This window comes from Camelus ferus, chromosome 25, assembly GCF_009834535.1.
Source record: "Camelus ferus isolate YT-003-E chromosome 25, BCGSAC_Cfer_1.0, whole genome shotgun sequence".
In the NCBI taxonomy this organism is placed as follows: Eukaryota; Metazoa; Chordata; class Mammalia; order Artiodactyla; family Camelidae; genus Camelus; species Camelus ferus.
The window spans coordinates 11,321,006-11,334,475 of record NC_045720.1 but is presented as its reverse complement, the minus strand read 5'-3'; the positions used below and the strand labels follow the sequence as shown (position 1 = coordinate 11,334,475).

Here is a 13,470-nt window from a genome sequence, read left to right as displayed (position 1 = left end):
TTCCTTCTACTGTTTAGCATGTCCAAATTGTAATCAAGGGTCTTTGGAAAAGTGTGAAAGGGTTGACATTTGGTTTGGGGTAATTTCCTCCCTCCCTCTCCATCCCCTTCTCTCAGAATATATTTATCAGTCCTCTCCAACTAACTTTAAAGAAAGGATCACAATCCCATTTAGACAAACAAATGGCAGATAACAATGTAGTATGTCCTGTTTCTTACAGGTACTGGTTCATTAACTGATTTCCATCCTTGGCCTTGGGGTGGCATTCCTGCAGCGGGGTGGGATCTATGGGAACGGTTAGAAGAGAGATCTGAGGTTGAGAAACCCTTCAAGTTATAGCAGTGGGTTATTCAGCTTGGGTGGATGCCCTGCTTCAATAGGAAGCTTTGCCTGTGATAACTAAACAGTAATGCAGAGATTTTCATGGGGGATGGAGACAACACTCTCTCTTAATCCCCAAAAGGGAAAGAAAATCTAGTCTTGAAGTTTTAAAAGTCCACCCAAAATGAGCTTTTAAAATTTTTTTTCTTTTTTTTTTAGTCGAGTTTCATTGCTTCCTCCTTGTGAATGAAATATCACACAGGCATGGGTATCTGAAGGTTATCTATAGCTTTGCCTAAAATGGTTATAATTGGAGAAATGAAATAGTGCTAACTGCAGAGCCTGAATAACATTATAACATTATGCAAAATGAAGGCACTTTAGAAGAATAAAGGAACGATGACAATGCAAATCAGAGGCAGTGAAGGTCAGACGTTTTGCATAAAGTGCCTTGCAATCTAATTCATGTGAACTTAGCCGGAGGAGAGAAAAGTGACTTATTAAAGCACGGTACTTTTTCAAAGAGCATTACTGCAGAGCTCTGGGTCTGCTTACAAGTCCCACAGGCTGCTGCAGGGATTGGGCACGGAGCTGGGTATAGGCACAGCTAAGCTGAAATTATAGAACCTTTGTTCAGAAATCAAATATCTCAACCTCGTGATTGCACTCAAGCTGGCTTTCTTAACCCTCTGATGGCTGAACTGAACGGGTTTTTCTTAGGGAATAGAATTAGGCAATATTTATAGTTATTTATAAGCTATTATGTTTATTATCTCCTTTTATTCTCAGAGCCACTTGAAGCATAACATTTTATTTTATTTTATTTTTTTACAAGTGAGGCTATGGAGGCTCAGAAAGTTAGGGATTAGCTTGTGGGACCCTACTTACAAGTTTGGGGCCAACATGTAAAACTCTGCTAGAGTCTGGATTCCAAAGTTAATTCACAGTATCATACTGCCTAGAAATAACTGTTGTTATGTCTTAAAAAGATCAAGTCCCTGCGTGTAGTGTGAGGTCTTACACATGGTAGAAGATTCTTTAGCTTGGCTTTATAGAAGCATAAGTCCCTTGACAGCTAATGGCTGCCTTTATTTCTCTTTCAATGTCAGATTCCTTTGCTCTAAGATAAAGGTGCAGACCAGTCCTGGGCTCTAACTTCCCATCCTCTTTTCTGACTCAGTAGACAGGATAATACTTTACTTCATAATGCCATTGAAAGACTCCAGTGTGTTTCAGAGCAGGAAGTACCATACCGAGAAAACCAGAGACCAAGGTCAGGCTTCCTGGATTGGACCCGTGGTTCCACCATTTACTAACCATGTATCCTTAAGTAATTTTCCCTGACTATAAAATGGGGTAATACAAAGCTGGCTCAAAGAGTAATATAAGGGAGAAAATAATCAGCCACTGAAAGTTCTTAGTGTAGTGACTAGCATTGCAGTAGAGGTTCTGTAGATGTTGGCTCTGTTATGTTTTACAAAAATCCCTAACACCATTCTGACACACTCAAGCCTAGGACTAGAATAAATTGTCCATCATGACTAGAGCCAAGAAAGTTTCTACTCTTCCCTCAAAAAGGTCATTAGTGGCTGGTCTTGCACAGACTAACCTGATCATTAGAACAGACTGAAACTGCTGGGTAAACATACAGAGACTCAGTCTCATTTTAGAACTGTAATCTGGGCTGCACATGAAAACTTAAGGAGGTTTTTAGAAATACTAATGTCTGGGCTCCACCCGGGTCCCACCTGAGACCAGCTAAACCAGCCAAGATTGAGAACCACTATACCATAATTTTAACAAACACCTCATTCTTGATAAGACAAAACACTAAGGTCAGGTCTTCACTGGGAAAGCTTTCCTTAGGCCCTGGGTTTAAAAAAAAAAAAAGCAACAACCCTGTAAAGAAAGCTTACTTGGCTAGTTAGACATGGTTGAAGATAAATGACGAGGACAACTTGAAGACCTCCCTGACCCTAGGAAGTAGAACTCTTTCTGTATAATTTACACAAATAAATAATTCATAGAGTAATGCAGAAGAAAACAGAGGCTTTGGCAGTGCTCTGAGTTCCACAGGAATTCAGCAGAGAAAAAGGGCACATGTGTTAGAGGGAAAAGAGAGAAGGTCTTTGGCTTCAGATAGAGTTGAGTTCAAATCAGCCCTCACTCCATACTCATTGTGCTGACTGTGGAAAAGTTACTATATGATGAGGGATGCCATCTATTTGGCGAGATTCTTTGAGAATTGTTAAAAATACTTCAAATTTAGTCTAATGTTTGGCTTACAGTAAACATTCAATCAATGGTAGCTATGATTTCTGTGGGATAAAGTCCTCAGAGATAACGTCCTGGAGGAGACCATTCAGGAAGGCTTAAACCAAGCCTTAAAAAATGAGAATGCTGTATGTTCTGCTTGTGTTAAAGGCAGAAGAGGGAAAGAAGTTTCGGAGTACAAGGCACTGAAGGTGGAGTATGGTCATTGGATGGTACAGGAGTGTTAGTTATCTGCTTAATATCCACTTCCATCTTCCTTCTTGATAACAGCAACCTCTGCAATGTGTAGAGTCCCAGGTGGCAAATCATAATTGCTTGAATTCAGTCATGAACACCTTTTCCTTTTGTAAAAGGCAATTTTCTTGCTTCCCTTCAGCTAAGGGAGATGATGAAATCCAGTTCAGGCCAATGAGAGTTGAGGGGAACTTGGCTGGAAGGCTGAGGTGTTTTCTTTCCAAATAAAAGGGACAGATAGATAACTTCTTTCTTCTTCTTTCAGCCTTTATTAAAGTTGTGTTCCTTGGAGCTATGGAATCCATTTTGTAACAATTAGACAATAGCAATGAGAATGAAAGACCGATTTATTAAGGATAGTGAAGTTGAAAGACAAAAGGAATGGGTATTCTTGATAGGTATCCTTGAGCTGCCATATTACTTTAGGATTAATTTCTCTATAAATTTCTTGATATATGATGGAGAAAAATCTCATATTTGCTTAAGCCTCTGTTAGACCCTGTTTCTCTTATTTGCAACCAAAGCATTCTTAACTGATATACATTGCTAAAGCACTGAGGAATACTACTTCCTTTCCCTCTGTAAAATCATGGCCTGGTTGATCCTTTTCAGATAATTATACTCACAGATCTAAGAGAAGAAAGACCCAGAAGGAGCCCTTTTTTTCGTAGAGATAGATGAGAAGGAGATCTTGATCACCTAGGACTTTTCTTCCAGGAAATATGTCTCAAACATTTCTAATAGCACACATTTCTTCTGCAGATTTTAGGAAAGGCTACCTGGAGCACAGCCAAGCTGGCATGGCCACTGCCTGCTTGAGACAAATGATTCATCCAGTTTCTGGAAAACACAACCATACCACCCAAAACAAGAGAGCCAGTCCATTGTTTCAACACAATGTGAGGCATTCCCAACAGTTTGCTCAGTGTCTTCCACCAGACCGCCAGAGTCAAACCTAGCGCATCAGAGTACTCTGAGAGGACCGGAGTCATGTTTTCTAAAGGTTGATGATTCCTTTGTCATTTCAGGTATAAGCTGTTGTACATGTGTGCGGCTGTTAGTACAAAATTTGCTTCTATCAAGTTTCAGGGACTGTAAGAATATAAATCATACCAAACTGTTTGTTTTCATGAAAACACCAATGTGTTTGGTGCTACACAGTGCCTATTTGGCTACTTGATGAAAACAGATGACACTTACACATTTAACATGAGCTCCCATTTCTTAACCAAGGGTTCACTGTGTAAGGGAACCATCTTGTCATGGTTTCCACTCTGGAGCCTTGGGTCCTTGTCAGGGCCAAACACTGGAGGTGACACTCTCTTCCCAGACTGGACCCTGCCATGTTCAGAAAGCAGCATTGAGAATGTTCACTTTATGACCATACAACCTTGGGAGAAGGATTTTCCTTTACTGACCTTGGCATTTCGGTTTAAGGGAAGGAATATCTGCAAAGTTCTGGCTTTCCTGGATGATGAACTGAACTCAGTATTAGGAGGGCCATATTCTCCTCTTGGGGAGAAAACAGAATGAGCACCTAGGCGTCTCTCCAAAAATAATATACCTGCGTCCAGCTCTTCAGCGCTTCAGAAAGCTTGTTTCCTCTCCTGCCCCTGTCCCCCCTCCACCCCTCTACTCTGCTTTTATCACTTTTTTTCATGGATGATTTCAGCATTAAGTTGGCCCAGGAACACAAATCCATTTTCCTAGTCACTTCCACTAAACTGTTAATGGTGCGGAGAAGGGTGGGCAGGGGGTGGGCAGGAGCTATTGGAGGAATTTGACGGGGAGAGGACAGTCCACAGAGAAGGACTTTCATTTGTTACTTTTTATACTTCTTGATGTTTGGGAGTTTTTGCAATGAGTAAATATTCATGTATTAGTTAACTGTGTGTTCTTTTTACATAAAAAAGAAAATTCTTATTTTCTTTATCATAGCATCTATCTTTGGAAATGGACTTTTGGCTGGACAAACAGAATAACAAGAGGTGATGTTTCATAGCTCTTTTTAAATTCTAAAAGAATAACTTTATTTCCTTTTAAAATTTTTAGTATGCAAATTTTTACACACAGAAAAGTAGACAGCATATTGTAATAGATACTTAAACCTTGATTTTATACTTACTAACATTTTGCTGCATTTGATTTATCCTTGAAAATTTGCTTAGTATTTTAGAGTAGTTTATGTTTTAAAGCAAATTACAGACATCTTGACATTTCACTCCAAATATTCCATAATGCGTCTCTAAAAATGAGGCTATTATCTTACATAATGATCATACAATTATCATACCGCTCAAAATTAACAGTCATTTCCTAGTGCCATGTCATGCCCATTCCAAATTCAAATGTCCTCAGTTGCCCCAGACGTTTCTTTCATAGCTGACTTGTTCGGACCACACACTGCATCACTGCACTGGGGAGTCCTTTGTGGCCTTTTTGAAAGGCATTTGAAGGGCATCAGGATTAGGAAGGCTGCCTTGATCCCCAGCTGGAAGGATGCCATGATGGAGAATAGCCTTCCTTTCCTTGGGTGATGGCTTTGCCTGGCAGAGGCTAAAGCACTCAGCATTCTTGCTTAATGACCAAGAACCAGAACAGGAACTGGCCTGTGATTACCCACTGACGTGAGTTTGGGATTGGGTGACCAGTATGGAAATCACATGCAAATCTAAGCAAACTTTACTAACTTCCCACAAAGGGGTCAATGAGAAATGACAAGCATGAGGATTATTACATCTATTAGGAAAAGAGAATATGTCCTTAGATATGTTGAATTGAGGCTTTGTTGCTTTATAGCAGTTTTAACTCTATTTTCGCTCTTCAAAGAAGGGAATTTAGCCACTTATCCACAGCTTTCTGCTTAAACATTGAGACTTGAATTCTTTGTGTTGAGCAGCAAATCTCCTTAGCTGATCAGGGCACATACTGCCCCTTGATGGCCCCAGGAGTCCCAAGTTCAAGTCCTAACTCTGCCAATAACCCCATGTGATTTTTGCTTCAGCTTTAAAAATCACTCATAAATGTTGGCAAACAGGGGGCTTAGCCCAGTGTTCTTTAAGATGATTTCAATTCTGAAGTTCAGGTATCCCTGAAAAAGACTGTCTTTGTTGACTCCAAAATTGTCTCTCTGGCATTGGTGGAGATTGAAGGCATACATATCCCTTTAGTGTGCACTGCTAGGAACAGAAAAACCCCATTCGTTTTATTAGCCGTTTTCTTATATTGTAATTTGATTGTCTAGTTTCACATTTTGTTTACTTGTTTATAAGAGAGACTCTCAATAGGGCACTTGGGTATCTTCGTCCAATTTGGAGTTTTGCTTCCTCTGAAGGATCTTAAACAAACAAAGACTTTTTTGACAAGTCTCATGGGTACACTATGATAGAACTTGACAACCAATCATTGCTTAAGACATCAGGTAAACCAGATACCTTCAAAGATGGAGGGTGGGTGAGGGGACCTGGATGTTTGGAGATAGTGTCTGGTTTCCCTGAACAACTGCCATCTTCCAGCTTTGACCACTGAGAAGGGGAGGGGGAAGACATTCCCTGAGCCCCTGCTATAGGCCAGCGCCATACACGCATGGCTTACTTCATCTTTACCACAGTTACAAAAAGTAGTATTATTATTCCTGTTTTCCAGATAAGGAAACTAAGTTATAGGAGACAATTTAAAATCATCTTCTCAAGGTCATACAGAAAGGAGGAATCCGTGGATCCATGGCCAGACTCGATGCCAAAGCCCTTGGTCTCTGTCCTTCTCATTGCCAGCTCACCTGTCTCTCTCTGACCAGGACAGGTATTGATAGTGGCCCCGGGTAAAAGTTGGGAATGTATACATGACAGAAGTAACATTCAAGAGATTGTCTTCATGAACGTTTGGGTTGGTTGGTTGAGTTTTGAGCTGCAGTCCTCAGGAATCAAGAGCTCTTCTGTCACTTAATATTAAATTACCTGAGCTCTCAGTTAATCCCAGGTCTTCACCCCTGTTCTTTCCTGGCTGGGGTGATTCTTCCCCTTCTTTGCCTGAGTTCTCATCACCTCCTTCTCATCCTCCTTCTCGTCACCTTCACAGAGAGCCTGATCTAGCCCCTCAGATGGGGTTGGGGCTCTGTGATACACTCTTCCAGCTCCCTGGCCATCTCCTCTTGGAGCATATATTTATATATATTTAGTTGCTGCGTATAGTGAGGCACGGTAGCAGAGAGCTTAAGAAACTGGGCTCCAGAACCGACCTGTTGGGATAATGACCTAGGTGTGTCTACTTACTAGCTGTACAGCCTTTAACCAGGTTACTTAACTCCTATGCACCTCAGTTTCCTCATCTGTAAAGTGAGTTAAGGATAGTACCTAGAGCCACTGGATAGCAGTGATGATTAAATCAGTCCATCCAAGTAAAGTCCTTAGAACAGTGCCTTGCACATACATAGCAAGCACTCAGTCATTTTTTCCCTTACTTTCTCAATGGGCAGTAGTTCTAATGGAGGCGTCACTGTATGTCTCACTTAGTAGCATATGCCCTGTGTCTGCTCACAGTGTAGCTGCTCAGGAAGTATTTATTGCATGCTCTATTTACTACCTTTCTAAATTACACAGCTCTGCATCCTACTAAACACTTGCCTGGGAACTTTCATGTATATAATCTCTTGTGACTCGCCTTAAGTTAGTTCTTATCGGCATAACGATTTTACTGATGAGGAGAGTGAAGTTCAGAGAGGTAAACTGCCCTGCTTCAGGACACACAGCTGTTAAATATTTGAGGCAGTATTGGAACTCAGCTCTGGGGGACTCTGGGCCCACTGCTCTTGCTTTTTTCTCTTCCCTAGGCTGCCTCTTTGTGCCACAGAAAGAACAATGAACCTTATGTAAACCCTGTGTAAATAGGAGGTTCTGGTTTCATGAAACCAAAGCCAAAGCAAAGTAAGCAGAAGTTAACAAAAGAGTCACAGTCATCTGATATTTAAAGAAAACAAAAAACAAACCAAAAAAACCTCTTCCTTGTTTCCTAGATACCAAAAATGGATGTAGATTCCTAAGTAGCGACTGAGAATCATTCAGGCTTCTCCCATGAAGGTCACAGGTTTCTGCCTGGAGAACTAAAGAGCCACCTGCTAATGCGGATCAATAAGTAACCATCGTGGTCCTCTGGGGCCACTCGGAGCTGCAGTAATTCCCAGTGTTGGACGACTAAGCTAGGAGACTTCTGCGGACTCTGACTGTTTGTATTTGAGATGTTGGTGCTTCTCAAACTTTAAGGTGCACTTGTGTTCCCTGGGAGGCCTTATCACAATAGCAGGTTCAGATTGAGTAGGTCTGAGGAGGGGCCTGAGATTCTGCATTTCTAACAGGTTTCCAGCTGATGCCAGTGCTGCTGGGTCATGGGTCACCCTTTGCAAAGCAAGGGTTTGTAGAACTTCCTAGGACTGTATTTTAGACAAACACAGAGAATCTCATAAAGGATGGCCTTTGCAGTCACAGAAAGGGCAGGGGTCTGCTGGGGGAGCCACTGGCGTTCAGGTCTCACTCTGCTGCTTAGTGGGAGTGGACCTGTGGGCCAGCTTTGCTCTCTTGAGATGTGGGCGTCCCCACCTATAAGTGGGCGTGCTGAGTATTGGGAGGGAGCAGTGGTTTGCAGCCACTTACCTGTAAGGCCCCTTTCAGTTCAGATTGTATGACTGCCTGGCTCATTCTTATGCCAGGACTGAAGTTAAAATTCTTTTTTTTTCCTAAAGGAAGTGCGGAGGGACTTGGGGTCTTGTGAGAGACTCCTAAGCGGTATTCAGTGCCCCCGGAGACCCCTGTCGGCAGTACGACTTCCTCACCTCCCTCTGCTCCTCTGTGGGCAGTGACCGCTCGCAGGGTAGCCAAGGACACTTCGTCACCATGATACACCGGTATCGGTCCCAAAACTCCCTGACCGTGAAGGCAACCTTGGAAAAATGACAGTGACCTTTGGGTGGAGCAATACAGTCATGGGCCTTCAGAGCCGGAGTGAAGCTTGAATGATGCAGAGCCAAAGAAAGGCCTTATCCCAGCGGAGGAGACTAAGCCAAGGACACACAGTCAGCTGGAGAGAAGTCTGGGCCCGGAGCTCCTGTCGGCTCACTGCCAGCCCCACACTTCCCCGCGGTGTAAACCAGTGCGAGGGGCAGGTTTTGACTATATGCCCTGGATATCCTTAGGCAACTGTCGTAAAATACAATAGCACTCTAGCCTGAGGAACACTGGCTGTGTTTTCCAGTTGCTCTTGGTGTTCTTATTTTATTTGTTTATTTTGCATTCCTAATTTAAAAATAAAATTCCTAATACCTATTAAGTATTGTTGGAAGTAATTGAAGACACTGAACTTGAAAGCTGCCTTCCTTCTCCTATCGAATGTGGGGAATAAAAACTTTATGACCACACGCTTTATCATAGGGTGTTATTGGCGTGGCTTTCTTCCCATGAAGTGAGATACTAGGACTATTATGAAAAGAAAGACGGGCTTCCACAAGTAGAGTCCATGTCTCACGGGGGAGATCATCCCACTGACCACCATCATGGACTTCTTTGGACAGACCGTTGGTCAGCTTACAGTCAGAGCTGAGTTGGTGTCGGGGCCGTGGAAGGTGTCCCAAGAGGTACAGACAGACGTTGTATGTGGAGCCCAGGCTCCTAGCGCAGTGAATTGTCGTGATGTCTCCAGTGGGAGAGCCGCCAGACTAAAGTATCAGGCATATATTTGCCTTGTCACGATGCAGTCAAGCATTTCTCCTCCCATCCCTCCTGCTGCTCCCAGTGCCAGTCTGGAACCAGCCCCCTGCCCTGGGTCTCCCTAACGCCTTACCTTGCCCTTTGCTCTCCGTGCTGCGTAGCCCTGTCACTCCATCTTAGTGCTCAGAATGGCGGTCTGGGTTCTGCTCAGCTTTTTCCCCTTGACTTGTCAGGTCGCATTGTCCTTCTGGCTCCGCTGTTCCAGGTCACCTGAATAAGCTCTGTAAGTCATCACTGCCCCTGGGGGCTCCCCCATTGTATCACCTCATGGGCCAGTGCATTCATTTTTTCTTGCTGCTGGAACAAGTTAGCACAGACTCAGTGCCTTAAGCCGCAAATTGATTATCCTACAGTCTGGAGATCAGAAATCCAAAATGAACTTCACTGGGCCAAACTCAAGTTGTCCGCATGACTTTTTAACTTCTAGGGGAGATTCTGCTTCCTTGCCTTTTCCAACTGCTAGAGACTCCTCGCCTTTCTTGGCCCGTGGCTCCCTTCCTCCACTTCCAAAACTGGCAACAGCCCGGTGAGATTTTCTCATGATGTCATCTCTCTGGTTCTGAGCCTTCTGCCTCCCTTTTCCCCATGAAACGACCCTGTGATTATATCGGGCCACCTGGATATTCCAGGATAATCTCCCTGTCATAAATACAGTTTATCAGAAACTTTATTCCCCTTGCCATGTAGTATAACCTACTCACAGGACCCAACTTGCAATTTGTTTCCTGGTCTTGGGAGAAGATTCTACTCAAAGAGGGGCAGGCGGTGGCTTGTGGAGACAGTTGGTCAGGGAAGATAAAAGAGGCCTCCGATGCATTCTTGCCCCTCGACTACACAGCTTGCTCTCACCTACATCACAGTTTTGCTAAGAACCATCGTATCTTGCTGAAAAACATGAATGAGACTACAACAGAGACTCAGTACGTAAGCTCTTGCCATCAAAAAGACAAAATAAGCATGCATCAAATACTTAGTACAACCCAAGGAACATCTATTATTAAATGTAACGTAAGTTATCAATGCAGGAATGAATAATAATAGTTTTAGACATTTTTTAAGATAACTTTGTCAAACAATGCACTGAGTACTTCCCATGCAGATTATCTCTTTTGATTTGTAAAACAGCTTGGGAGGCAGGTGCTATCCATATGTGCAAGTTGAAATAAGGAAGTATAGGCTTAAAGAGGACGATTATATTGCAGAAGGCCACACAGCTGGTATACGGAGTGGAAGGATTTGAATCTAGGTTGGATTCCTTTTCCCAAACACAACCGCTAGGCTTCAGTGCCAGTTTAGGTGTTCAGAGGAGGTGCAGTCACAGTAAGGTGTGCAGTAGCCACGAAGTGCTTCCTGAAGGTGAAGGTGAACACACGTGGGAGCGGTTGCTCAGTGGGAATCCCCTTAAAACCCCCCAAGACTGTAGGGGAGATCGGAACTTCTTTACACGTCAGCTACCGGAACGTTTACCCCCAGGGTTCACCAGTGCTATTAGGAGAACTTGCATTTATGAACCATTCTCCTTTTAGTCTGACTTCCCTTTCCCATTTTGGCAAGGTGACTAAGAGAAGTCAGCCTCGCTTTCTTTAGGTCTGTATTGTCCCCTTCCCTTCCACCCCTGAGGGAACATTTGCTGCTGTGGCCAGATGAGTTTGTGCTTGGGTGTGGGGAGGACTGACGGAAGTACTGATGGGGGGTGTGCTCCCCTGTGCTCCAGAGACTGCTGGAGGGAGCACCAGTCATTGTGGGAGAATCCGGTTAGAGACTGCAGGCCACACCAGTCATTCCTCCATTCATTCATTCCTTCCTTCTTTCTCGAGTATTCATTTTATAGGCAGTATGGATAAAGAAATGAGCAAAACGTGGCTTCTTTTAAAGATCTAAGAATTTATAGGAGAGAATAAGAATCATTATCTCTGAATGAGTAAATTTAGACTCAGATGCGGCAAGTAAGTATTATGTGCAAAGTGTCAAGTGTCTATTATATGCGTGTACATGTGTGTATATCTCGCTATATTCTAATGCATTTATATATATATTGTAACTGCTGCTAGGGTGAGAGCTCTTTGAAGACTAAGACTGTTTACACCCCCTTTGTTTCTTTAGAGAGCACCACATGAATTCTCACCCATAGTAAAGCCTTTAATAATGATGGTGTCAGAGCAGATTAATCCACTTTCCACCAGGGAGGTTCCATGGAGATGGCCATATTTGTTTTGCTTTGCGTCAAGTCACTAATTCTGAGACAGGGAAAGTCATGGTGTTACTCCTTGATGTGGTTGTGGAAGGGTCCTAGGATTTCAGAGGTAGATTGGTTTCTAGGTGTCACAGGTCCTAGGCATGTGAAACAAGACAGCCTAATGCTTAAGATCCTGAGCTTCAGAGGCAGACAGATCTGGCTCCTAAATTTGCTTCTGCCACCTCTCCTTTCTGGGAGACCGTGGTTCACGTGTCAGATAGATCCATGATGATAATGATGAGAAGCTCATGTTCATAGTGAGTCCTTACTATGGCCAGATACTAGTTTGAGAGCTCACATGAGAGAAATTATTTTCCCATCTGTTAGATGGAAAAACTGAGGCAAAGAGAGGTTAAGTAATTTGCATAAGGTCACCCAGATAGGAATAGGTTTCAAATCAGATGAGCTGGCTACAGCACTTATACGCTGTTATTATTGAAATTCTTATGATATTTGTGACTTCTCCATGGGAATTTATACGAGGAATTGTGATTTCAATAGAACTGGGATGGAAGTTTCTCAAACCTGAGTTTGGATCCAATGCTGGCTTTTTCTTAGATCTTTTCCTTCTAAAATTATGAGCATCATAAAAGCAGAGACCACATCATCTGCTTGTGAATTTTTTTTGATTTTTTAAAAATTCATTGAGCAAGTGTTTGGTGCTGCTAGAGAGTAAATTCCTCACCGCACCTCTCTGGTCTTGTATGAGCAGGTGTCTCCCTCTGGGTGGTATGAGACTGTGCTCTAATGGTTAAGAGGGGATTGAGGGTAATGGCTGTGTGTTGAAAGGTGAGCAGCCATCATGGCAGCGAGATTTGAGACAGTGATTGTCTGCTGGTGGTTAATCTGCAGAGTAGAAGACTCAGGGCCCATGCGAGTGGCCCTCAACCCCCTGACAGATGTCTCCCTGAGGCCGCAGAGCATCATGGTTAAGACCTTGGTGCATGGTGTGCTGTGGAGTGAGAATGATACAGGTCTCACGCCCAACTCCACACTTTAGGAAGCTGCATCAGTGAAGCTCCTTACAAAGCTTCACTTTATTTGCAAAATGGAGATAGTAATACAAGTTCAAAATGCCTCATTTGCCTTTCTAATATCCCCAAATATCTGAAGACAGGAAATATTTTCATAAGCCCATGGCAAACTTCTTTGGCAGCTAAACCCGACCTGAACTGGCATGAGGCTTGTTGAGGTCTTTCTTTACACAACTCTTTGATAATATGCATGGATTTTGCTGCCAAATATTAATGTGTTTGATTAAAGCACATTATCCCAGGCTGATAGTGTCAGGTAAAACACAATACGTGCACTACATTGCTTTTCTAAAATAATGAAAAGAGTTACGGATTTTCAAAATTCACCTTGCCCCAGAAGTTTTGTGTAAGGGGTAGTGGTCTTGTACTAACTACCTCATTAGGTTTTTGCGTGGAATAAAACATGGCAAAGGTTTAGCGGAGTTCCTGGCACGTCATAAACCAACAAGTGTTTCATTTCCAAAATGGTTACTGCGCCCCGTGTATTAGGCACATGCGTTGAACAGTTTTGCTGTATTCTGTCATCAGTTTTATTCTCTTTGTAACAGCTTTATGATACAGCACTGTTTGAGGGGTGCTCCACTAGTATCTCCAGGAGTGTTGTTGGTTTTTATCC

The 13,470-nt window shown here is 42.9% G+C and overlaps 1 long non-coding RNA gene across 2 annotated transcripts in view; it reads left to right on the top strand.

Annotated features, from left to right (window-relative positions):
- LOC116659815 overlaps positions 1-9,183 on the top strand; it is a 99,059-nt gene extending 89,876 nt beyond the window's left edge. Inside the window, exons 1-3 of one of the 2 annotated variants that reach the window (XR_004315177.1) lie at positions 6,320-6,630; positions 7,841-8,087; positions 8,564-9,183. This is a non-coding gene — a long non-coding RNA (uncharacterized LOC116659815). Of the gene's footprint in view, positions 1-6,319; positions 6,631-7,840; positions 8,088-8,563 lie in introns of those variants that run through there. The other variant, XR_004315178.1, reaches the window with a different exon arrangement.
- Positions 9,184-13,470: the final 4,287 nt, after the last annotated feature.